Genomic DNA, 23,174 nt, shown 5'->3' on the forward strand with positions numbered 1-23,174 from the left:
TTAAACCTACCTCATGCAATTTCATAATATTTCTACTTACTTAAAACTAAAACTTGCACCTCTACTTCATGTCTGTGTGGCTTAATATACTTTAATTTCTCTAAAAACTTTAATTCAATCTGTACATACTTTTCTTACTCTGAGGAACTAAGGCCTCTGTTTTCACACTCCAACAGTCCCTTCATGTCTCACAGCAGCTGAGGGTTGCTTTGAGTGCTGTCTTTGCCCTTGCCCTGGCACTTGGGCTCAGGCTCGGCCATGAGGCTCAACTCCCCAAGGAGGGGGTTTGATTTGGCTCCAGGTAAAAACAGAGGGAAATGTTTATGGCAGAAAGGCAGGAGGATTCTGGCTTTCTCATGAAGTGAGGAGATTGCTGAGTGACGGCTGCAGCATTGCATGTTGTTTCACCAAATTTGGGAACAATTGGATACCATTGTCTTCACTGGGTTCGAGAACATTGTCATTGTAGCTGCATTTTGTGCAGACCCTGGTACAAAGTTCTCCTGAACTGTAAAGCCACTGTGGTTCTTCCTTTCCATGGATGTGGCCTAAAGCCTGTCCAGCTCAGACAGTGCTTCCTGCTTGGTAATTCTCCGCCACGCCTCAGGGATTTCTCCACTTCCCTGAAATTTCCCATTGCAGAACACTTCCAGCTGTGTCCTGAAACGAGACACAAACCATTTCCAGTACGCCTGCATGGATGAATCAGGAAGAATCCTCCACGTGGAAAAAGGAGGTCCAGCCTTACGGTATTTTTTGTAAGGAATCCATGGGCCATCACCAACACTGAATCTATAGTCACTTGCAACACGGCTGGAACAAATAGCAAGGACCAATTCGTGTGTGTCATACCCCCAGAATAAGAGACGCTTCCACCGTGTGAATCCCGTCAGAGCTTCAGGGCGATGGAAGACCAGCTGATGGTCTCCATCATGGTTTTGTATGGTGTTTGTGCAGACAGCCCCACAAAAGGGACACTTCTCCCAGCACCCTGAAAAATGCTCTGCCAGGATGGTATGAGGCTGCCTTGAAAATGAGCTCATGTCAGCATTAACCAATTCTTTCATGAGCCTGTCCCTCATGTCAATAAGAGCTGTTTCCATGGCACTGCTCAGGAACTCAATGTCTGTGACCTCCTGGTGCTCGATGCCCTTCAGCTCACTTCTGGGCAGGTTTATCACCTCTGCCAGTTCCCTGCAAAATTCATCCAACCAAAGAGAGATTTTGTCTTCTCTGTCTTTTCTGTCTTTGACAATTTGGGTTGATAAAGAAACAGCTGACAGGATGTTTCCATAGAGAGATTCAAGAGAGGAATGTAAAAACATCCCCAGCCTCCTAGTCCCATCTAAGCAATGACTTTTAACTCGTCTCTCAATGTAACTCTGAAAAAACTGTTTTGGAGATGTAAGGTACTGCTTGAAATACTCAAAATTTTCTTGTTCTGCCAGGTATCTCAGGATGCAAACTTCCAGATTGGCTCTGTTGCCCTTGAAGTCTGGGAATTTGCTCTTCATGTCCTCAGCAATGTCTTTAGCCGTCCTCTCAAAGACTGCCTGATGAAGAGCTGGTTCAATCTTGTGACAAAGGAAAACTGCAAAAGTTGTGATTGAAGTGGCTCCTTGGCAGGAAATTAGGAAACATTGGAAGAAATCTTGTCTCTTGCTGCTCAGGTACACAACTGGGTCATTTGCCTTTTGGAATGCCTCGTGCATGGCTTTGAACCTTTCTGCTGCCATTCTGCACAGATACAGGGACAAATCTATGCTGTACTCTTTGTTAAGAGTCCATTTTGCATTGCTGGGGACAGAGTCCATACCTCTCTGCACTTCATTGAGTATTTCATGAATAAAATTTTGACTGTAATCCCGTTTCTCCTGCTCCTTCTTATCAATGTTTGCCTTCACGCATGTTACAATGTTGTCTGTGATGTGCAGAAAGTTGATCACATCAGCATTGGAAATGCTCCTGGGATCTGAGAAAATGACGAAATACTTTTTCTTCGTAACATGTTTCTCCACGTCAAAAGAAAATCCTCTGCCTTTGGGAAATGACCTGATCCGTGCATGGAAACCTGGCTCCTTAAAGTGCTCTAGAAGGACATCTTCAATTTCTGCATCGATATCCACCCGTTCTGGAGCACGAGCAGAACGGGAGACTTCAGCAATCCAACTGTCCCAGACAAGAGTAAAGTAGCTTTTCAGTTGTCTCTCACTGAGGCTCTTCCCTTTCAGACTCACAGCAAGCTCCCTACTCCTTTTCAGGAGCTCAGCTTCATATTCCACCTTCTTTGCATCCAGTTTCCTCTGCTCCTTCTGTAGCTCAATCAGATTCTCACATTTCTTTTTTGTTTCATGAAAAAGAGTCTCTTTCAGTTCTGCCAGCTTCAGCTCTGTGCTTGATTTCCACTGGACCAGTGTCTCACGATCTTTGTCTTCCCTGAAATACTTTTCCATTTCTTTCTCAATGGCATCACTTGTCTCTTGCACCAGCCCTTCAAGGTGTTTTCTGGTGACATACTGCAAGTCCCCATTCTGAATTTTGTTGTTAAGTCTCATCTGGACATCCAAGAAGTGACTCCGCAGCCTCCAGGTCCACTCACTAAAGGCACTTTCCAGTTTCCTGTACGCAGCAATCTCCAGGGAATTCTTGAAGCTGAAAACAAAGTTTTCATTCACCAAAGCATTCCAGAGGTCACCAATATGATCTTTCAGGCTCGAGAGCCTCAAAATCCTGCCCTGGGACTGCTGTTTGGCAGCCTGGAGGATTTTTCTCTTGAGCTGCTGGATGTTGTGGCTGTAGGTGGGGTTGGGTGGTGCCATCGGGGGGTTTCCTTCCCACAGGTGAGCAAAGTAGTGAATGTGGGTCTTCACATCAAAGCCAATGACGTCGCTGAAGGACGAGATGTCACAGCATTCCTGCTGGGCAGCTAACATGGTCATTTCATCCAGCTTTTCCTGCAAACGCCTTTGTCCTTCCATGTTCTGCTCCTTGGCAGTTGCTTCTCCCACATTTTGGTGCACAAAGAGGCAGCTTGGGGAAAGATTGACTCTCTTCATCCTCAGGAAAGCCTGCACAGCAATCTGGAGAACATCTTGCATTTCTGATGGATTTTCTCCAAAGATATTGATCACAGTCAAGTTGCCAACACCAATGACAAAGGTGGCCAGCTCGTTGTCATGGTTCAGCGACTGTTTGTTGGTCATCTCAATGGCACGAAGCCCCTCTGTGTCAACCACCAGCACAAAATCAAAGCCCAAGTCTTGCTGCAGCTCCTCACCCACTGGGATGAGCTGCATGAAGGCCCCACGGGTGCACCTCCCTGCGCTGACCTTGAACTGCAGACCAAACATGGCATTCAGCAGGGTGGACTTGCCTGTGCTCTGGATGCCGAGCACGGACAGCACAAACACTCGTTTGTCCCCCAGCCTCTCAATTAAGCTGTCAAAGATTGCTCCCACCCAGCGCAGGGGCAGGTAAGAAGCGTCCCCATCCATCAGCTCCACAGGATAACCCAAAACCATCAGCTCTGCTGCAATTTCTGACAGTTTGGCTAAATTGTCTTTCTTGCAGTTCATTAATTCCAGAGCTTCATAAATCTGCCCTACTTCTCTAAGAAGGTGCTCCAGGCCGATGGATGAATCGTTGATTTCATCAGAGATGGCATTCAAATGTCTCAACAACAAAGCACTCACCGTGGGTTTTTCCCGGCTTTTCTTTTCCATCAGGATTTCAGTCCATAACTCGTGATAGTTTCTCCTCAGTTCTTCAAGCTGACCACAGGACAGCTCGTCCATAAAGACTTTCATCCACTGCAGGAAGTATTTCCTGGTATCTGCTGGCTGGGCATGCAGAAAGCCAAGGAAGGATTTCATCAGCGGGTTCAGAGGAAAAGCTTGGTCAAGTTGCTTTCTTCTTATTGTTTTCTTCTCATTTTCAATTTGGCTGCGATGATGCTCAATGCTCTTGTTCCCCTTCTCCTGCAAGCGAGTGAGTTCTTTGTCCTTTTTGCACCACTGGTACCACAGTTTTCCTTGAAGTGGCAGCAGCTGGGATTTGATCTCAGACAGCTTCTCTTTCTTCAGAAGGTCCACCAGCTCCTTTGCCTTTGCTTTGGCTGTCACACATGCAGGTTGATCTGCATCCACCAGGAATCCGTGCTGGCGAGCTTTGTCCGCACAGGCGTCCAGGCTGAAACATGGATTAGACCCTTCCAGGAGATCCCTGATAATTTTGCTCAGCTGGTCCATCAGTTCTGCTTCGTTTCTGTTCCTGATCCCTATTGTTATGGTTTTGCTGGACGGTTCAGCTACAATGTTCTCTTCGTCTGTGAGAAGACAAATCAAAGGCCTTTGTGACTCCCACAGGTCCTGCAGAATCTCTTTCCCCCTGTTGTCCATGTGCTCCAACTCAGACACCAGAGCCACGTTGACAGCAGATATGTCCTGCAGGAACTGCAGCTGTGCTCTGTGATCCCTGGCGTCTCCATGCAGGTTACAGAAAGCCACGCAGCTCTCAAAGGTGTCATCAGGGCTTCCACGGGGGCAGTACCAGGCCATCTCCACCACCCCTTCCACCAGCAAACGCTCTCTGGTGCTGCCTCTGCAGTGGCGGTGGAAGAAAGTGTCGTGTTTGCGTTTGCTCAGCAGAGCGTTCAGGAGCTGAGACTTGGAAGAGGAGGCTGAGCTGCCAATGCGGATGAAGGACACGATGGGAGTCTGTGCCTGGAAGATGAGTTTGTTGTTGTAACTCTTTGTTTGGGCCTGCTTTCCTGACTTCTCTGTCTCTTTCCAGCTCCTTTGGATTTGGCTGAGGGCGTAGAGCAGGAACTCGATGTGTGAAGTGCCCGGGTTGGGCAGCAGCAGAGGCAGCGCCAGTTGGCAGAAGGCCAGCTTGGTTGCAAGGGTCTGTCTCAGGAAGTCATCAGCACAATGGAAAATGGCCATCTGCAGGTCCATGGGGTGCACATGACCATCCCTGCTTGCACATTTAGGGGCTGCTCCCATCAGATTATCAAGGAAGTTTTCAAAGGAATTACATTGTTGGTCCTTTTGCTCTCCGCTTTGTGGCAGGAGTGCAAGGCCTGGATTGTTCTCTTCCCAGACAGTCAGGTACCTGACCTGGTAATCCACAGTTAACAGCTTTTGCAAGAAGTATAATGGCAGTTCCTTGTCCTTGCTGGGCTGGATGTCCTGTAGAGGTATCTTGCAGATGATGCAGAAATCTCCCATTCCCATTTTTCTTGGATAGTGATTTTCCAGTCCAAGGCGCTTGAGCAACTGAAGGAATTCCTGGTTTGGAATTGGTTCATTTGCTTTGGATTGGCTGCTGTCTGACTTGGACTGGAACTGACTTGGTGGCTCAGGTGTTGTAAAAGTATCTTCCAGGTCTCTGAGTATGTTCTGCATTTTCTGTTCATCCCATTTGTTATCCATGCTCCCACTGATCAAGGAATGCAAGTCCTGTTCCAGCCTCTCCCAGTCTTCCCCCACACTGTGCTTTTGGAGGAGATTCTTTATCTGTGGGGACCACAAACATTTCATGTGATCTTCCATGAAAACTAAACGCTCCCTCTTCTGCTCAGGGGACAGCTTTTGACTTTCTGCTGTCACAGTCAGACCCACCAGCAGAAGGGAGGCCTCAGCTCTATCAGCATCCTGCTCCTTCAGGTTCACATATTCCTCATGTGCGTCTTCCATTTCTTTGGCCATGTACTGAATTTCTGGGTGTCCAAGGAGGTGCTGAAAAGTGCTGCTTTCCACCTGGTACCCTGTGCTTGTTGCAATCAAGAGCACCAACAGTTCCATGTCCTTCTCTGCCCGTTCCTGGAGAGAGTGGAGTAAGGAATGAATGGCGAGGCTGCTGGTCAGGGTGGCTTTTATCTTTGCTTCATGAACAGCAGAAGCACAGGTTCCTGGTGCGTAGGTGACAGCATAGATGTGCTCCTTCATTTGCCGCAGTGTTTTGATGAGCTCTTCAAGCTCAGAGAGTTTGGGAGATCTGGGAAGCGGCTCCTCATTCTGGAAGATCCACTGCATAATGAAGGAAGTCTCAGGGAAGTCCTCGGCAGCGTAAATATGAGGATCCAGGAGGCTTCTCAACATTGCCTTGATAAAGGTGGTGTTTTCTAGGGGTGACTCCTGGCATTTCCGCACGGTGTTCACCAAGAAGTTCTGCAGGGCTTTGTCTGACAGGCAGACGTTGATCCATACACTGTAGTTCCTGCTTTTTGCATACAGTTCCTCTTTGAGCTCCATCAGCATGACCAGCTTCATTTCAAGCATCATCACCTCCCAGGCCTTCACAGTGTCCATGAAATCTCTGGCCTCTTGCACTGCACTGCCCAGTTCCTCTCCAAAAATGGTGCCAACGCTCTCATTCGTCAGCGCTTTGTACGCATCCCTGAGGGCTCTGCTCATCTGACCAACAGACTCAAAATCCCCACTGTGATTGCACAGGATGATGTCCCACACTGGGATCAGCTCCAAGCCACGGTCGATAACGCGCCACGTTGTGTTATCAGACATGAGCCCCGTTTTCCACTGAGGAAGAGAAGTGGTGCCTGCTGGGCCCCCTATGGAGACCATATGGGGCTGAATGGCTGTATGGGAACTGTCTCCAGCTTTTCCCATGACAGAAGCCTGTGAGCTGGATGTAGAAACATCCAGGGCCCCTGCAGAACGTACCAGGAAGTCACCATAGCTCTTCCTGACAAAGTTGTCCAGTTCATCTGATGTTTCTCGCTTTACATCTTCCCACTGCTCAGCTCGGAATCCTTCTGTGGACGCCTTCCACCAGAATATCCCCCCAAAGTGAAGGGGACCCTGGTTTATGTGGGACCCAAACCTGCTGAAGAAGCTCTCACACATATCCAGGAAGGTGGGATTATCTTCTTTCTGCTCCATGTCTTGCAGCTCCCGCAGAGCCGCATCCGAGAGGCGAAGCTGATGCCTTTGGAAGTAGCACGAGGCCAGGGGGATGTACTGGAACTTGGTGGTGCAAAAGTAGCTCTGCTCAGAGTGAGACTGGTGGGTGACCTGGGACTGCAAGGAGATGCTGTGATCTCCACCCACTCCCAGATTCATCCCCCAGAAAACAAATTTGGCAGAAATGCTCAGGCTGAACCCCAGCTGCTCCATGGACTTGGTGAAAGTGGATTCTGCTGCAGGAGAGGAAAACTCCCTTCTCTCAAGCAGTGATCCTTGCTCTGGACCAGCGAGCTGGAATCCCTCAGGAACCCTGAGGAGCTGCTCTCGTGTTGCCAGCACATCTCCAGCCCTGCTGGTTCTGTAGATGCCCTGCAGGGCCAGTCCCCCCGACGCCCGCCTCAGCACCTCGGTGTCAGGGATGTTCTCCCTCCTGCCTGCTGACAGCTCCTGCTGCTGCTCCAGCTGCTTATGGATGCTCTCCAGCATTTCTGCCAAGGGTTTCGCTGGTGATGGCCAGAACTCTTTGGGAATCTCCATGGCTTGCCACAGAGTCTCTGCTTGCTCCCTGAGCACACCCTGGCTGTGGCTGTGACTGTTGAGCATTTCTGTCAGATCTTTCAGGGCTTGTTTGGCCACTTCTTGCCTTTGCTTTGTCTTCTCCAAGTGCTCCTTCTGCAGCTCTTTAGAGGCTGTTTTGTCATCTGTTATTTTCAGGAGTTTCTGGAGTGCCTTTTTCTCCCAGGGGTGCCTTGTTTTACACTCCAACTTGAGATAGTCTTTATATTCCACATGTAGCAAGGCTTCTCTGCACTGGATTCCCAGGATCTGTGACACTTTGGGCAGCCAGTATCCAGGATCCAGTCCTTCCTTCTGAAATGCCTCTGCCAGGAGCTGGGCCTTTGCATCCCCCTCTTGTGTGTCCTCCTGCGAGGCCATGGCTGTGGAGGAAGCAAAGAGACTTTCCCTAAGGTGTTGTCAGAGGCCCCGGCCTCCTGGCAGAGGCTCTGCAGCAGCTGCAGCCCTGGGGTTGCTCCCACCCAGCTGCTGGAGCCCAGCCTGGGACGGCACAAGAGCCAGGGTGTCCTTCCCAGCAGCCTGGATGTGCCTGCTGCTTTCCTGTGTGCAGGATCAACCCTGAAGCTGAGTGTGTATCCCAGAGACAACACAAATACAAAGACAGAAACACAGACACACAGTAATAGAGACAAGCAGCGCCACACACACAGAGACAGACACAGGAACACACCTGTCACACACAGGCACACACATACACACTCTCACTCAGCCACACAACCTGCCCTGGACAATGTCCTGCCTTCACCATCACCCACATCCTCCCAGCTGAACTCCTCCATCCACAAGTGCACACACCTGGGGCATTCCTGGCTCCCTGCAGCACTGGCACAGCCCCTCTGCCCACCCAACAGCCCTGCCTGCATCCTGCACCCTCTGCCCAGCCCCACGCCTGCCTTGCTCTCTGCCTGGCCCAGCCTGCTGCTCCCAGCACCCACAGGCAGTGCTCACACACTCCACTCCCCCCATGGCACCCCACACTCCCCAGACACACTCCCCCCACGCCCAGCACGGCCACAGGGGCTCTGACCTGTGCTTTTGCTCCAGCTGCCAGCGCAGCCCCTCCCTCACCCCACTCACGCCTCTTCCCAGGAGCTGCTTCCTGGCAAACTGAGGGGGGGGAATCCTCCTTGTCCCTGCCCACTGCTTTGCTTGGGACATCCTGGTGGCCCTTTAGGGGTGATTGGAGACTTTGTGAGCCAACTTGCAGAGGTGCCCTCGATGATTTGCTGCTCATTAGCACAGAGGGTCTCATCAGCCCAGTGCCCATTGGTGGCCATCTCGGCCACAGCAACCACTGAGCCACTGAGCTTAAAATCTCTGATGACAGGAGGAAATGTGCCTCCAAACCTTCAGCCTTGGCCTTGAGGGGAGCAGACTTCATTCTGCTCAGGGTTGAATTGCAGAGGACCCTGTGAAATGGCTCTGGAAGCTGCTGGGGTTCTGTCTTGGGGATGGTTCTAAGCCCATAGCCAGGTTGGTTTGGCTTTATTTCTGGAGTTCTCACAGTTCCCCCTGTCCCACTAACTGAGGAACATCACAATGGATAAACAGTGTGCCAGGATTCTGTCTGGGGTTGGGGCCAGGGGCTGCTCTTCCCTCCAGCAGGGCTGACCAACACAGGGGCCTCGCAGCACGGTGGGTCTGAGCAGACATCATCTTGCCCTATGGTTTTTTCCTTGCTTCAGCACTGTGACCAGGTCTTGCCAACTTGCTAATCTGCTCCTCTGCTGCTTGGGAGCCCAGGGCCAAGAGCACCCCCCAGCCTTACCAGGACTGACTTCAGGACCAGCCATCACTGCTGGTCTGCACAAAGGGTGATTCCCTGGCCAGTCCCCACTCCTTCGGGGTGTTTTGCTACACCCCAATTCACCATCCCAGGTCTGCAGTGGTGCTGAGAGCGGTGCTCCCTGTGGGCTGTGCAGGGGAAGCCAACTCTCCTCTGCCCTGTGCCAGAGCCGCCATTGCCAGCAGAGAGGCGCCACAGCGCCCCCTGCAGGAGAGGAGGAATCATGGCACTCACCCTGCCCGGCCAGGAGCCACCAGCGCCCCTGCTGGCTGTGCCTGGGACTGCACCAAGGGGCAGCTGCTTGACAGGTGAGACAAGGCTGGGATGGTGTAGGAAATGGAAAGATAGAAACTTCCACAGACACTGGAGGGTTTGATTTGCAGCCTTGGAAGTAACTTGGATTAATGTAAAAATAAAAGTACACCGACATTCAGCAAAAACATTATAAACTTAAGTTTCTGTAGTTGTACGTAAGAATACAATTTAAGTAAATAAAAAACTGTATTGGATAAGATGGTGAAGGGTTTCCTAGTGCAGTAACATAATTGTATAAGGTAAGCTAAGAGTTTAGATGTTGGAAATATATGTGTGTACATGTAATAGTAGCCCCTTGGATAGAAGTACATGCAGTGCAGCAGAACTAATCAAAGGTGACATGTTAGAAAAACAAAATTACCTTCTTAGCACCTTTCCATTGGTTTAGAATGTTATCTATTGCCCCATAAGAAAGAAACTTGTGACCACTTTGAATTATGCCCAAATTTTTGCCCCTCTAAAATTTCATGGCCTTTGAGGCTGATGTGAATCTGAGTAATAAGTAATTTTTAGCCTGATAGGATTCCCATCCCTTCATTAAAGCAACAATAATAGGATGGGGTTTCCAGTTTTATTTATTGCTGCTGCTGTTCTTGTTTGTTTTTATGGAGATATATAGGTACTTATACTCTTGTAAATACTACCTCTTCCTTCTCCCATATCTTTGCCTGAAATAATTTCAAAATTATAATAATATGAAGAGAAGCTCTTATATTCTCCATTTCAGGAAGGTTCCCTCCATCCATGGCAGACACCTGTCTGTTAAAACAGTACAGGTCCATCACTGCTGGTCGCTTTTGATGGAAAACCCCTGAAGGACAAGGCAGTCATGGGTCACGGCCACTACAGACTCAAGAGGGAAAGTCCGCTGGTCACCCTACATTTCTTTCACAACATTTTCAACCATGGAGTTGATCAAGAACAGCCATTTAATCTGAGCTCTTTGGATTTCAGTAAAGCTTTCAGCCCTGCCTGTCCCACGACAATGGACGCCTCCCTTCCAACTCATGCAGTTCCAACCGTCCACAATTCTTACCCTAATGGATCTGGCTCTTCCACTGGACACCTGCCTTTAAACCATTGGGATTTTTGACACTGTTACACAACCCTTAAAATTGTCCTGGTCTCACTTCACTTGGACACTGGAGATACTCATTCCTTGAAAAAATCCTCCTGAGCATTTTGCCTCCATCCCACCAAAGCCACAACACTCTTACCAGCACAGGTATTGATCCTAGCAGCTTGGGCTCAGCCAGAGATCTGAGGTCTCCTTTTCCATCCACAGACTTCAGGGTCAGGTTTCCCTTGGGAATCCCTGCAGATTTGGGCAATCTGAGCAAGGGCTGTGCGCTCTGATTCCCCTCACCCACCTCACAGCAGATGCTCCTGTTCTCCCAGCCTTGGCTTCCAGCAGACACCGGCAGCCGAGGGCCCCAGCTCAGGGGACACAGCACAGCAGCAGTGGCAGGCCTGGGGCACACGGCAGGATTTGGAGAAGAAGATGGGAACCAGGTGAGAGCTCAGGAGGAAGAACACCACGAAGGAAAGGCCCAAAATCCTAAAGGAGAAGAGCAGCCAGTCAGGAGAAGGCAACCCATGAGCACGGCAGATCCATCCCAGGGAGCACTGGAGGCCAACCCTTCTCCTCCACTGGGGACAGCAGGACAGCAAAAGCCACTGGCTGGAGAGAAGGGCAGTTCAGCAGCAGAGGAAAGCTGGGCGTGCTGGCAGAGCACAGCAGGGACTTTGGGCACCAAGTGCCCTCGGTGGGATCATGTCTAGCTGCTCCCTGGACAGCAGAGCCCCAGAGTAGGACAGCTGCTCAGGAAGGGAACTGCTGGCTCAGAGTCACTGCTGGAGCTTGTCTACTTGAGACACTTGTCCCAGTCCTGTCCCCTCCCAGATTATCTCCCACTGGAGCACTGCCAGGGCTGATTCAGGCTCTGGAGCCAGAGGCTGCCCTGGACAACATGAACTCCAGCCCAGCCACACCCTGAACCTGCCCCCAGGCACCCTTGGCAATCCCTGCACATCTTCCCATTGCTGCAGGAACAGGGAAAAAGCCCCAGGGACTGTGTCAGTGCCCGCGGAGAGGCACTAAGCACATTCAGGGCATAACTCGGGATGCAGTTCCTCCTTGGAAGCAAACGAGGGAAGCAGCAAGGCTGGCAGCAGGACCTGCCATGGGAATGCCTGCACCCCGTTTCATGGGAACAGCAGCCCGAGAGTGTTTTCCCCAGCCCTGCCCCAGGGAAAGGGGCTCTGGGAACACGGACACCTTTGTGGGGCTGTGCCAGGGACCAGAGCGCTCTGGGTGGTGACGCTCAGACTGTGAGAGAGGAGAATCCCACCCTCCCTGCACGGGGATGAGAGAAATGTCAGATTTGTCTTTACAAAGGAGCTGTGGATCTGCTGGTAAATAAGCCTAGCATTGAGAGATAAAAGAAACAATGGGATGGATACCACAGATTGATGAATGGAAACTGATATTTGCCTTTACAAACAAACTGTAGGTTTGATGATAAATAAAATTTTACATTGAAAGATTAAAGAAGGGAGGGGAAAAAAACCCATGAATTCTATAGGAATTAAAAATTTAAAAGGGTGGATTTTACGTTAGAGGGAAATCTCAGGTGTCAGGCATTCCGGGAAGTCTGTGCCTCTCAAGGACCTCCGACAATGCGGAAAGACAGAGAAAGGCAGACGGGAAAGCAGGATGAAACAGAGGCTTCGTCCCTCTAAATAATTTGAGAGATTGCAGGGGAATATCCCATGGCCTCTCCCATTACTCGAATAAAGCAAAAAGGAGGAGATTCCTCTGTCTCATTTTTGGACATAAACCTCCGGTGTTTGTGGAATAATTTTCCTAAAAAGGAGGAAAAGGAAGAAGTGACTCCGGGCTGGGCACAGGGCAGGATGTGCCTTGCGTGCCCCTCATGCCCACGGAGCTGCCCCGCTCCCGGCTCGGGGGCCAGGAGCCCCCCGGCATCAGTGCCATGGCTCCTGCCATGCGGGGAGCGCAGCCATCCGGCCCCAGCTCTGAGCCCGGCCCCCTCCCAGCTCAGCCCCCGCAGCGCACACGGCTCCCCCGAGCTGCCCCAAAGCGGCTCCAGCACAGGCGGCTTCCTGCAGCCCCCGCTCGGAGCAGACACCGCCCGCCCGCTGCCCTCAGAGCCCTCTTCTCCTGCCCGCCCATCTCCGCAGCCGTGGCAAACACCCGCAACAGGAGGCAGGAGAGCAACGAGATCCCGCTCCCTGCTGCTCCCGGCTCCCAGCACAGCACAGCTCATCCCCAGGGCCCGACCTTCTCCCTGCGTGTCCCGCAGCTCCTGCGGTGGGACAAGTCCAGAACAGCCCTCCCAGCTCCGAGTCTTTCAGAGTGAGCTGCTTTCCTTTTTGTCAGTAGAGTGGGAGAGCAACTACTGCATTCCTATAAAATCTGTTTCGTCCAGGAAATTATATGTTTTCCTGCAGCAATGTGAAAGTGAAACTGTTGCTGCCTAGTTTGGGGTGAGAGATGGAATTGATAGTGACGGTCTTTATCACCCTCAATGACTCTATGACGCCATGAAAGGCAGCAGAACCAGCTAACTTCTTCCATATCCCACAGCTCCCAAGCTGAGAGAATTCCATACCAGCCCAACCAGCCCGGCTCTTTTGGAGGAAACTGCATCCACTTTTACCAGGGCAGTGAGAGACCAGCTCCTGCTTTCCTGTACATCATGTTTTCCTGCAGCAATATGAAACTGCTGCTGCCTGGTCTGGGGCGAAAAATATTTTGGTGAGAGGTGGACTTGAGGATACTGAAGATCTTTTCTAACTTTAATGAATCCATGATTCCATGAAAGGCAGCAGGGGCTGGGCAGAGCCTGAGGCTTTGAGTGGTGGAACAATCCTTTGAAAAGAAACCTCAGCTCTTCAGTGAGAAAAGCGCCCACAAAATACTACCTTAGACCATAACACCCTGTTACAACTGATGTTATTCTGGCATTGAGAGCAACAATGGGATGAAGTGATGTTTGCTGAAATGTTTTTCCCTTTGAAGAAATCATCCTGAATCGCCAAAGGATTCTAGAGTTAATTCTGCACCCTCGGACCCTTTGGTTTTGGCTTTAGAGAAGGACAATAAGAAGAAAATTATTAAATGCTGTTGTTCAATGTCTGCCCTAAGCATTTAGATTGTCAAGAGAAAGAATGTTTAAATTCAGCTGCAAGTCCAGTGGATGGAGGACTAAAAAGGGCAGCTGCAGCCACAGATAAAACAGCAATAAATGTAAGAGAAAGTTCAGGAGGAAGGTAAAAGTGGTAAATTGAAAAAAGGATGGACATTAGAAGCAGGACCTTTTGTGCCTGCCTGACTCTCCAAAACCATTATCAGGAGGAAACTCACTGGAAAAATTTGGTGCAGAGATCAAGTCTCAGGAAGGGGAAATTCAAATTACAAAGTTTTAGAGCAATCAATGAAGTAGCATAGTAGTTAACCCCTACACACTCTTAAGCATGCTAAAAGAATATTGTGAATATTGTACTGTAATGGATTCAAAGGACACTTCTCTCTGCACACCTCTAAGCTGTGACAGCCAGGAACTATTCACAGTAGAGTGGGAAAATCCACAGGCAGGACTGCACTGCCACAAGCATTTAGAAATACAAATGGAAATGGAAATGGAAATGGAAATGGAAATGGAAATGGAAATGGAGCCCCACAGTGTTGGGAATCAACTGGCAAAGGAATTAGAAAAACAGAAGTCCTTTAATCCACAAGGGGCTGTGTTACAATATGATGATGATGTCCTGCTATGCACTGGAACTAAAGAGCAGGACCAAGAGCTGTTGAATTGTGAAACTTTTTAACATTAAATACAGTCTCTTGAGGGAGAAGACAGAAGTGATGAAAGTAACTGTGTCCTTCCTGGGCTTTGAGATTCTCTGAGGTCAAAGGAAAATGAGCATGTGCCATGAACTGTAAGGGAAATGTGTGCCTTTCTCACAATGGTCAGGCAGTGGATCAGTAATTTTGATTATTGGCTCAGCCTTTGTCTAGGCTTTTAAAACGGCCCATTGTCAGGAAAACAAATCCACAAACACCAGAACTTTATGTCCAAAAAGGAGACAGAGGAGTCCTTTTTGCTTTATTCAAAGAAAGGGAGAGGACATGGGGCATTCCCCTGAAATTTCTCAAATTATTGGAGGACACAGCCTCCTTTTTATCCCAATTTCCCAGCTGCACTTCCCTCTCTCTTTCCCCATTGTTTGAGGTACTTGAGAGGCACAGACTTCCCAGAATACCTAATACCTGAGATTCCATTCTAGTATATAACCCTCCCTTTCAATTTTTAATTCTTATACAATTCATAGTTTTTCCCCATTGCTTCTTTTATCTTCAATATCCAGTTTCATTTATCAGCAAACCTACAGTTTGTTTATAAAGGTAAATATCTGTTTCCATTCATCAATCAGTGGAATCCATCCCATTGTTTCTTTTATCTCTAAGTGCTAGTCATTTATCCCAGCAAATCCACAAGTCCTTTATAAAGACATCCAACATTCCTCTCACCAAAAAGATTTTATTAGATGGACTGGTGATGCTTAGGCTGCTTTCAAACTATTTAAGGAAAGATGAAAGAGGGCTCCATCATGGGGCTTGCCATGTCACAGGAGCCCTTTTGAATTATTCCCTTATGCCAAGGATGGCCCAGCTGCTTGTGAGCAATCACAGCTATGGTGCTCTTGATTCAGGAAGCTCCTAAATTGACTCTGGGACAAAGCAGTGCAGTCTCTGCACCACAGATGGGCTTGGATCAAATCGGGTGTCACTCCCTTCTACCAGGAGGACTTTGGACCCCCACCCCAATCCCAACTGGTGCAGCCTGGCAGAGCTGCTGCATCCCTGGATGCTGTCACTGGAAGGCACCACATCCAAGAATTGTTGAGGCTGGAAAAGACCTTTAAGCTGGTTGTGCTCCTCCCCACGGCAGGGCCTGCAAGGAAGGAGATGCCAGATGATCCCACTGAGGGAGACTTTGGCCAAGGAGTCCTGGCAGAGACAAGGAAAGGTGCAGAGAACAACCTGGCTGAGCTGGAGAGGGAGCTGGGACAGCTGGCACAGGTGAGGGGAGCAGGTGAGGGACCCTGCAGCCTCCTGATACCCCAGCCCAGGCCTGAGGCCACCCCCCCGCCCTTTGCTGCACTGGGTCCTCTCCCCTGCACCCAGTTGTGGCTCTGGGTCCCTTCACTCACTCCAGTAGCTGCACTGGGACATTCCCCACTCAGCCAGGAGGTGGCACCATGGCCAGGGGAACCTTCACTCCCAGTTCTGGCTGGGGGATCCAAATTCTCTCCCAGCACAGGTGTCCCCAGTCCCTGGCACTCAACCCTTGCAGCACATGCTCACACAGCCCAGCTCTGGCTCCTGTCACTGGCTCTGGGTCTGCTTGGCCAGGGCTGGGCTTGGCAGAGTTTGACCCGTTCCCCTTTTGTCCTGCAGGTTCCCATCTGAGCAGCTCCAGAGCACAGAACCTGGCTGGGATCAACCTTCTCAGCCCTCCTTGTGTGTGACAGGCCAGGCTTGGTTCCCAGTGCTGCCTCCCCTGGCATCTGCCACTGGTTTTCTTGGATGTTGTGGTTTGGGGCTTCCTGCCCTCTCTGCTGACAGTGAAGTTGCTCCTGAAACAGAGACCCTGAATGGGGCAGAGTCTCTGCTGCCACACCCCCTCCCCCAGTGCCACATCCCCGTCCCTGCCTGTGTGCAGCACAGAGCTTGTAAAAAACGAGGTTCACTTTCCTGGTACATTTAAAAAGGTTTAATAAAATACATTAAGAGACAAACAATAAAGCAAAATAATATATGGCCTGGGTTTCTGTAAAGTTGTTCATTACAGGAGCACATCAGACTCAAATACAAGAGTCTAAAGCTATTAAGTCCCTGTTAATACTTTCACCATAGACTCTCCATTAAAGCAGAAGCAGCTCTCTGGTGCAAAGTCCTGGGCAGAGGCAGGAGCAGCAGCTCTCTGGTACAGAATCCTGGGTGGAGATAGAAGCTGTGGCCTGGTACAGAGTCTCAAGCAGAGGCAGAAGCTGACGTCTAATACACAGTCCTGAGTAGAGGCAGACACTAAATGATCACTTTTCTTCTGTTCTTCCTCTTATTCTTTCATGCACTACTGTTAAATACTGTAACTTCTTCCTATGTATCCATAAGAAGGAGCTAGGCTTAGCATGGAGATAAACACAAGGTTTAAAAGAGGCTCCTTGCCTTTCTTTATTTCATGGTGGTCCCAGGGCAAAAGAAAGAGAGGATCTCAGATCTTGGCTTTTTCTAGGAAAGGGTCAGGGAGGGGATATTTGACTCTCTGCCAATAGGATAGAGACAGGAGGGACAGGTAAGACCTTCCTTATACCTCTGGTATCAGATTACAACATCTCACAGTTTTCTGTTTATTAAGTGAGAGCAAGATATTAAATTTATTTTGATTGGGATTATGATTTTGCCCACCATTTGTAATTGGTGGGAGAATTAGATTGTTCTATGTTTTTCATTTCTATGTGATTGACTACAGAGGTAGAAGGAATGATACCATTAATAGCTTTAAAAAATAAGTGACGTAGGAATCCGAACACCATTATCACAAGAAAAACAATAACAAAGAATAACAAAATTGTTTTAACTATAGAAGTCCACCACCCTGAGAACCCCCAGCCTTTGAACAGTGCATTGAACCAATCTTCAGATTCTTGCTTTACTTGTCCCATCAATCTGTTCATGTTTGGGAGGGCAGCTTGGACGTTAGGAGCTTTTGAGGTCAGATTCATACAGCAAAGTCCTTCAAATTCCTGGCATTCATGTCCATGCAGTAGGAGAATAAAATCTATAGCAGCACGATTTTGGAGTGTGGCCTGCCTGGTAATTTCCTCATCTTCTAGGAGGCAACTGATGTCAGTTGATGTTAAGTTTGCATGTTTAACCACCCAACACTCTAGGTGGCCTAATTCACCTAGAGCTTTGGCTGTTGTGACCCACGGAAAACACACAGACACAGTAATTCTTTTTTATTTGGTCCAATGGAAAATATCAGCATTACAGTTTGGATCCAAATTGTCAGCACTTCTCTTTTGTATTTTTCCAGCTGATTTGTTCTTGTGAGTCCAGTCACTAATTAAGGTTTTGTTGGGTGCTAACAGGGACAACTGCCCGAAGGTACATGGCCCTCCTAGAAGCCGAGAAGGAATCCCTGCCCATGCCCGGTCTCCACAAATCAAAAACAATCCCTTAGGGAGACTTTTGGGACTTGAATACATTGGAGTGCCCATTGCAATATGATTTAAAATATTACACCAATGTTTGGCCATAAATTGTTTATGAAATTGTCGTATGAGATGGAACTCATTAGTGTTAGTAGGTTTTGGTACAATATTAAAATGAATGCAGTATTTTGATGGGTAGGAACCCAATAACTCCAATTCTTGGGGTTCCTGAGCTGCTTTGGGCAGCTTGGACAGCAACTCTTCTATGGGGCTTTTATGCATTGCAGATGGGACTCCTACCAGGCAGGTGGACATAGGATCCTCTGCAGTGGACAGACATATGTTTTCCTGTTGGAGCATCTATGCCAGGGTCACCCAAACGTTTTGACGTGGCTGAGGAACGATCCACGCCGCTGCCAAACTGTTCAGTGTTAACAAGACAACTTGGAAGGGGTTCTTCACCGGGTTGAGTGGAGGGTAGGTTTTCTACAAAAGGAAAAACAAACATTTTAAAACATGTTAAAAGTCTCTGTCTGCCAGAATGTCCTTCTTTATGAAGATTTTTCCTCTTCTTTCTGGCGGCATCTTCTTTTTGAAGCAATGGCTACTTGCTTCTCATCTCCTTCTGCTGAAGCTGGATTTTTTGGAACAAAAGGTTTTACCCACTTTAGGGGAATCCACTGAGGGCCTGAGGGAGTGGATATGCACGCATAACCACGTCCCCAGGTAACAAGCTCATAGGGACCTTTGGTTTCCCATGTTTCTGGGTCCCTAATCAAAACTGGTGGATGCTGAGACAATTTGAACTGTTTACTGCTGTTAAAGTGACATACCACAGGAGGACTCATGTTTTCAAATGAACAATTCAAGAAATTGACAGTGAACAGGGCTTTACAGAGCTTTTGCTGTGGAGACATCCACACAGTGGAACTGCTCTGTCTAGCCAGGACCTGTTTGAGCGTCTGGTGGGCACGCTCAATCACAGCTTGACCTGTGGGGGAGTGAGGGATGCCAGTTTTATGTTCCACTCCCCACTGCTGGATAAACTCTAGGAACTCCTTGGATATGTATACTGGGCCATTGTCTGTTTTTATTTCTCTAGGGATCCCCAGCACTGAAAAGACTTGCACTAGGTGTTGTTTAGCATGTACAGCCCTTTCTCCTGCATAAGCAGACACATAAATTGCACCTGAATATGTGTCAATACTCACATGGACATATTTGAAGCGACCAAAACTGGGAATGTGTGTAATGTCTGTTTGCCACACTTCACAGCTGCCAAGGCCTCGGGGATTAACCCCCATGCCCAGTGATGGCATGGCCTGGAGCTGGCAGCTGGAACAGGTGGCCACAATAGCTCAAGCCTGACTCCATGCTAGCTGGAACTGAGAAACCAGACCTGGAGCATTCTGGTGGTATTGCTGGTGGCTCAGTTTTGCCTGTTGGAAGATGTCAGGAAGGTGTGCTTTCTCAGCTGGGGCTGCAAGGGAGTCTGCTACTCGATTCCCTTCTGCGATTTCTCCTGGCAGCTCTGTATGTGACCTTACATGCATCACATAAAAGGGATGCTCTCTGTGTGAAACCAAATAGATTAGTTTTGAGAGCAGCCTGAAGAGATGCTCATTATCAATATCTTTGAGAACTGCCTACTCTGCTCTAGACACTACTCCAGCAACATAAGCTGAGTCAGTTACCAAGTTAAATGGCTCTGAAAACTTCTCAAAAGCTCTCACAACTGCAGCCAGCTTGGCTATTTGGGGCAAACCCTCCACAAATTCAACATCATCCTCCCAATGCTGAGTCTGTGGGTTTCTCCAAGTCATCAACAACTTGTGAGAGGCCCCTGATGCATCTGTGAACACTGTGAGAGCCTCGAGTTGTCTCCGTCTCCTCTTTTCACAAGGAATGAGGTGGAATTCCTCATTGAACAACTTATGAGCTGGGCCGTGGACTGATATTTGTCCACTGTAGCTGTCTAGAGATATTTGGAGACTGGCATTGCTCTGGAGCAAGTGCTCAAACATCTCTTTGGTCAACCTTTCAGGAGAGTTCCTTCCCTCCTCAGCAAGTTTGACCGGAAGGTGAATGCATGCAAAGTCACAACCAGCCAGCTCACGCAGTCTCATCCTTGCCTTCTGAATCAGCTGAGCCATCAGCTCCTGTGGCTGAGTGATGGTTTTGCATCTTTGATGGGAGAGGAAGACCCATTCTATGACTAAGAGTGAATCTTTCTGCCCCTCAATCCACTGGAATATTAGACCATGCAGGTGTGGAGGTTTCCTCAAAACAATGAATTTGAAAGGCAACTCAGGCTGATAGCGGTGAGCCTGCCTCTCTGCCAATGCTTTCTGTACCTTTGCAATTGCAGTTTTTGCCTCTGGGGTCAGTTCCCTTGGAGAAACCAACTCCCTCTCCCCCTTTAATAAATTAAAAAGGGGTTCTAAGTCCTCATTTGTGAGACCTAGCCAGGGCCTTACCCAATTCAAAGACCCACACAGGGAGTGGACATCTGCTAGGGTTTTGGGATTATAATTGATTTCCAATTTTTTTTGGGACAATAGCCCGTGCAGTAATTTCCAAGCCCAGATACTTCCAAGGTGGCATCCTTTGAACTTTGTTTTCCTGCAATTGAAATCCAGCAGAGATTAAAACTTTAGCCACAAGGTCAAGTGTGTGTTAAAGTATTAAGTTATTGTGAGCACACACAAGAACATCATCTAAGTACTGTAATATTATCGTTTCCCTTCTCTGTGCATGCACAGGGGACAGCAATGAGGCTACATACCACTGGCAGATGGAAGGACTGCACTTCATACCTTGTGGAAGCACTTTCCAGTGGTAGTGCTTCATTGGGGCTTCTCCATTTATCGAGGGAACTGAGAATACAAACCTTGGGACGTCCTCAGGGTGTAGGGGAAATTGGAAAAAACAATCTTTGATGTCTATTACAGCCAATTGCCAATCTCAGGGAAGCATTATTGGGGATGGCATCCCAGGTTGAGGAGACCCCATGTCCTGAATTACTCTGTTTATTTCTCTGAGATCATGTAATAATCTCCACTTGTCTTTCCCTGTTTTTTTTATTACAAAGACCGGAGAATTCCACGGGCTTGTTGTTCTCTTCAATGTGCTTTTTTGCCAATTGTTCCTCTACAAGCTACTCAAGCGCCTTAAGCTTTTCCTTTTTCATTGACCACTGTGCTACCCAAATTGGAGTGTCACTTAGCCATGTTAATTTCTGGGCAGGGCGCTCCACGGTGGCCAGTTCTAAAAATCCCGAGGAGTTTTAGGGATAATCATTTTAATACCCCACTGTGACATGGTGTCTCTACCCCATAAGGGACACTTGTAATCTATACCAAACAGACGGATACTTGCCAGTTTTCCATCCAGCCCCTCAATTTGCACAATGCTTTTTGATATTTTTGCCAATTTAATTCCTCCTATACCCTGAATTTTTCCAGCCATGGGTTGCAGTTCCCAGTGTGAAGGCCATATCCTTTCCAGGATAATCTGCACCTGTATCAAGCACACCCTCCACATGGAGTAGATCTGATTTATGTGTAAGATTGCATGCTAAAGAAGGTTTTTCCTCACCCACCGTTTCTACCCAGTAGGCCTCAGGTGATTTTCCATCTGCTGTGACCTCTGCTGGAATGGGAGTGGCCTGAGTTAAAATCAGCCCTTCTCCTAGGTAGAATGGTGGCTGAGAACAGCGTGCTAATATTATGAGGCAGGATATTTTTCCTTTCATAATCATAGGAGCTATTTCAATTTCTAAGGGTGTGTGTGCTGTGTCTCCAACAACAAAATGCTCACTCTCCATTTCCATGTGAAATACAGTCACGTCTAATAAGCTGCTTGACAGGCCCACTGTAGTAACTGTCCAATCAGTAGACCTGAAATGAAAACCTTTGGTAGTCTCCAGCCTGACACAGCCACAAGGCTGCTGGACGTGGCTAATAGAACATTTGACATTTAATTTGTTTTGTATACCCACACCTTTTATCCCATCCTCCCCCTTTGCTTTTAAGAGAGAGGCTTTTGCCAAATAGTGCCCGCAGTATTTATATCTTTGCGCACTATTATGTTAATAGCAAGCTCATGCTGCCCACTCAGTTTTTTGTTTGAATTCTTTGGTTTCTGATTAAGAGGGCATTCCTTAGCAAAATGTCCTTGTTTTTTACACTGGAAGCAGGTGACATGCTGTAGCTGTTCAGGTGGCACTGGTTGCTTCTTTGCTCATGGTGTTTCAGCTGCTGCAGGCTGGGATGGTGCTGGCCTTGGATTCTTTTCTGGTGCACTGAACAGTTCTGCTTTACTGGTGCATGCTTCTATCACTTGTGCTAAAGTTGGTTCTGGATACAGAGGAAGACTTAGAATAACTCTGCGACACACTTCATTGGCATCTCTCTGTGCCATTTCTTTAATCATTTCTGTCTGGGTTGCTGGATCATGTACCTGTCTTTCCACCTGTGTATGCAGACAATCCACGAACCTCAAAAAATTCTCAGAATCATATTGTTTAACATTAATATAACTACCAGTTACATCAAGTGTTGGTATTTGATTAAAAGCTTTTTCAGCTATATTGCAAACTTTATCTAAAACAAATTTAGATAACACTCGAGTTTGTTTTTCAGGGCAATGGAAACTCCCTTCACCACATAAATGATCCAGTGTAATATCATTATCCTCAGAATCTTTGGAATTGTCAGGGCTTTGGTGAAGTTCTGTTAAGAGAACCATAAAAGAACACTTCCAAATATTAAACCATAAATCATATTCTGAGAGAGTTAGCAGACACCTGAAAAGGTCTTTCAAATCATGGGGAACTAATTCATTTGAAGTAAAAGTTGCTCTCATCATGCCTTTAAAAATTTCACTCCCTTGGCCAAATTCTCTTTGTACTTTGCAAATTTCCTTTTTATTCTGGTAAGACAATAGTTGATAAACTCTCTTGCCATGTTTTCTACCCACATAAACTACAGGAGCAGCTGAAGGTACATAGTTTTCCAAGTTCTGAGCTTTAGGGCTAGGTGTGTCTTTATCTCTTAGCCTGGGAGATAGTGCAGTCTCCCCTGCAGGGACAGTGTCACTGCTGTTAACTGAATTTTCTCCTCCCCCATTGCCTGCAGTCTCTGGGCTATCACTGTCTGTCTGGCATTTGCTGTAATCAGGAGGATTAGAACCTTTAACCTGAGCCGGGAAGAAGTGACTAGGAAAGCCTGTGGGTGTAGGGTTACACAGGAGCAGAAATGGGTTATGAGAAGGGAAAGGGAAGGGTGCAAGGAAGGGGATTGAGGAGAAGAAAGGGTTAAGAG

At 48.2% G+C, this 23,174-nt stretch overlaps 1 pseudogene across 1 annotated transcript; it reads right to left on the minus strand.

The window, feature by feature from the left end:
• Positions 1-375: 375 nt before the first annotated feature.
• Positions 376-11,101, minus strand: LOC306798325 (interferon-induced very large GTPase 1 pseudogene; annotated as a pseudogene). Its single transcript, XR_013777910.1, has 2 exons — positions 10,974-11,101; positions 376-7,864 (listed from the first exon to the last, which is right to left on the minus strand). The product of XR_013777910.1 is annotated as an interferon-induced very large GTPase 1 pseudogene (transcript).
• Between the last annotated feature and the right edge of the window lie 12,073 nt (positions 11,102-23,174).

The sequence above is a fragment of the Erithacus rubecula genome (genome assembly GCF_903797595.1).
Source record: "Erithacus rubecula genome assembly, chromosome: 2".
Lineage (NCBI taxonomy): Eukaryota > Metazoa > Chordata > Aves > Passeriformes > Muscicapidae > Erithacus > Erithacus rubecula.